This window comes from Penaeus vannamei, chromosome 3 (assembly GCF_042767895.1).
Source record: "Penaeus vannamei isolate JL-2024 chromosome 3, ASM4276789v1, whole genome shotgun sequence".
Taxonomy (NCBI): Eukaryota; Metazoa; Arthropoda; class Malacostraca; order Decapoda; family Penaeidae; genus Penaeus; species Penaeus vannamei.
This window is the reverse complement of record NC_091551.1, coordinates 25,270,376-25,272,875: the sequence shown is the minus strand read 5'-3', so window position 1 is coordinate 25,272,875 and position 2,500 is coordinate 25,270,376. Positions and strand designations below refer to the sequence as shown.

Sequence of the window (2,500 nt, the reverse complement as noted above, 5' to 3'; positions counted from 1 at the left end):
AGCGCGCGCGTAGATCGCCGACCCGCTTGAGGACCTCCTCGGGAAGTTGATTCATGTTGCAATACGATGCAAATATGTAGCGCTTCCTGGTGGGATGTGGGAGGGGGTGGGAGGGGAGGGGGTGGGGGGTGAAGGAGGCGAATCGGACGGATGCGCTGCCCTTAAGGTCGAAGTTATAATATGTCGTTGTCGTTCGTTTCGACTCAACGCCCGCGAGAACTTTTCTGGTATGAATGACGGGGACGAACGAAGCAGCGAGTCTTTGAGGTTCGGAAATGACTCCTGCGATCTGCTTATTTATTTGTTTATTCGTCTCTCTCTCTCTCTCTCTCTCTCTCTCTCTCTCTCTCTCTCTCTCTCTCTCTCTCTCTGTCTCTCTCTCTCTCTCTCTCTCTCTCTCTCTATCTCTCTTGATGTCAGTAGAATTGTACTCTCTGTCTGTCTCTCTCTCTCCCTCTCTCTCTCTTTCTATCTCTGTCTGTGTCTTTCTTCTCTCGGTCTGTCTTTATCTCTCTATTTCTTTCTTTATCTCTCTCTCTCTCTCTCTCTCTCTCTCTCTCTCTCTCTCTCTCTCTCTCTCTCTCTCTCTCTCTCTCTCTCTCTCTCTCTCTTTCTCTTTCTCTCTCTCTCTCTCTCTGTGTCCTTCTCTCTCCCACTCACAGCACATTTCTGCTTATTATCTTTTGTTTTCCTGTTTTGCAGATAATCCCTTTTTATTGTGTAATCCGCTACCTCATTTTTTATTCATCTTTCTATCTTTTATTTCTTCACTCTCCCTTCTGTAGTTTCTACTTCCTCTTCTCTGTTCCCTTTCGTTCACATTCTTTCTCTTTCGTTCTTTTCTAGCTGTCTGCCCCTCCCTTTCCTTCCCTTACCCTCCCTCCTCCTCCCTCCCCTCGCTTCCCCTCCCCTCATCCTCCCTCCCCTCCCGTCCCTTCCCTTCCCCTCCCTTCCCCTCCTCTCCTCTCCCTTCCAGTCCCCTCCCCACCTCTCCTCTCCCTCCTCTCCCCTCCCTTCCTCCCCTTCTCTCTCCACCGCAAGAAACTAATCAAATGATGAAGCGAAAGATAATTGCCCTTTATTCCCCACGTCGAGCAGAGCGTGTAACTTCAGCATTGATGAGATGTCTTCATTTAGCATATTCCGTTTTTGAAACATTTGAGTATTAAAGGATTTTTTTTTCTTTTTGCGTCTGAAGTTCATTATCGTCTGAGTGTTTTCTTGTATTTTTACTTTTTTTTGTCTTTCTTATTTCCTCTCTTTTTGTGTGTCTGTTTATTTACTTATTTATTCCTCTCCTTCTCTCTCTCGCTTTCACTCTCTCTCTCTCTCTCTCTCTCTCTCTCTCTCTCTCTCCCTCTTTCACTCTCTCTCTTTCACTCTCTTTCTCTCTCGTTTCTCTATCCTTCCCACTCACAGCGCATTTCTGCTTATTAGGTTTCATTTTCCTGTTTTGCATTTGGACAGTCAAAGCTTCTCTTTTCGTCCAAAGTTTATTATCGTCTGTTCTCTCGTATTCTTTCCTTGTTCTCTCTTTCTCTTTCCAAAGCTTGTGTATTTGTTTATTTACTTCTTTATTCCTCTATTTCGTACAGAGGAAATGGAAGGGAAGGGCAGGAGGATAAGGCAGAGGTGAGACATAAAGAAAGAAAAGACGAAGGGAAACGGAGGAAGATGAGAGAACTTAAGGAGAAAGAGGAAAAAAAGGGAAGGGGCGAAAAGGAGGGAAGATTAAAGTGAAGTTGGAGAGGAAGGAGGAGGAAAAGAAGGAGATCGAGGTGGAGGAAGAATAAGAATAAGGAGAGGTGAAGAGAAAGGGGATAAAGAAAGGGAGAAGTAAAAGGAAAAGGAGAAAAAGTAGGAAGAAATGGAGGAGATCGAGGAAAAATGATAAAAAGAAGTGAAAGGAGAGGTGGAACTGGAAAGGGAGAAGTAAAAGGAAAAGGAAGAAGAAGAAGAGGGAGGAGGAGGAGACGAAGTGAAAGAAAGGGAAGAGGTGGAGGGAGGAGGAGGAATGTTGTCTTGGGTGAAAGAAAAGTTTTCAACAAGTTCTCACGTTCCTTTATGGTGATGAAGGAGAGTTGAGCCGATTTCATAAATTCTTTACATTAATCAAAGGCCGTTCCTTTGCTTGATAGATCCCATGAACTATATATATATATCAAAAGGCGATCAACAGCTTTGGCAAGGATAGCCATTACGCGTTCGGTTCCATGTTATAAACCACACAGCTGTCAGTTGGAATGATGGTGTCAATGTAATGATCTCGTCCCCGCTGGCGTCACGGGCGGCGGGCGGGAGCTCAACGGCCGATCTCGCTCTGGGCGCCGGGCGTGAAATCGGAGAACTACTGGTTCAACTGAGCGAGGTGTTGGCAGTGTAAAATCGGCAAGCCTGTAGGTTATTCAAGATGATTAGCTGCAAATAGTGGTTGCCGATAATTACGATACTAACTTAAGATAACAAAAATATAGCGTTCATTGTCTTACAAAACAAAATC

The 2,500-nt window shown here is 44.8% G+C and overlaps 1 protein-coding gene across 3 annotated transcripts in view; it reads left to right on the top strand.

Moving 5' to 3' along the window:
• Nucleotides 1-2,500, top strand: part of LOC113812295 (uncharacterized) — a 448,320-nt gene that overhangs the window by 224,696 nt on the left and 221,124 nt on the right. The window lies entirely within an intron of this gene.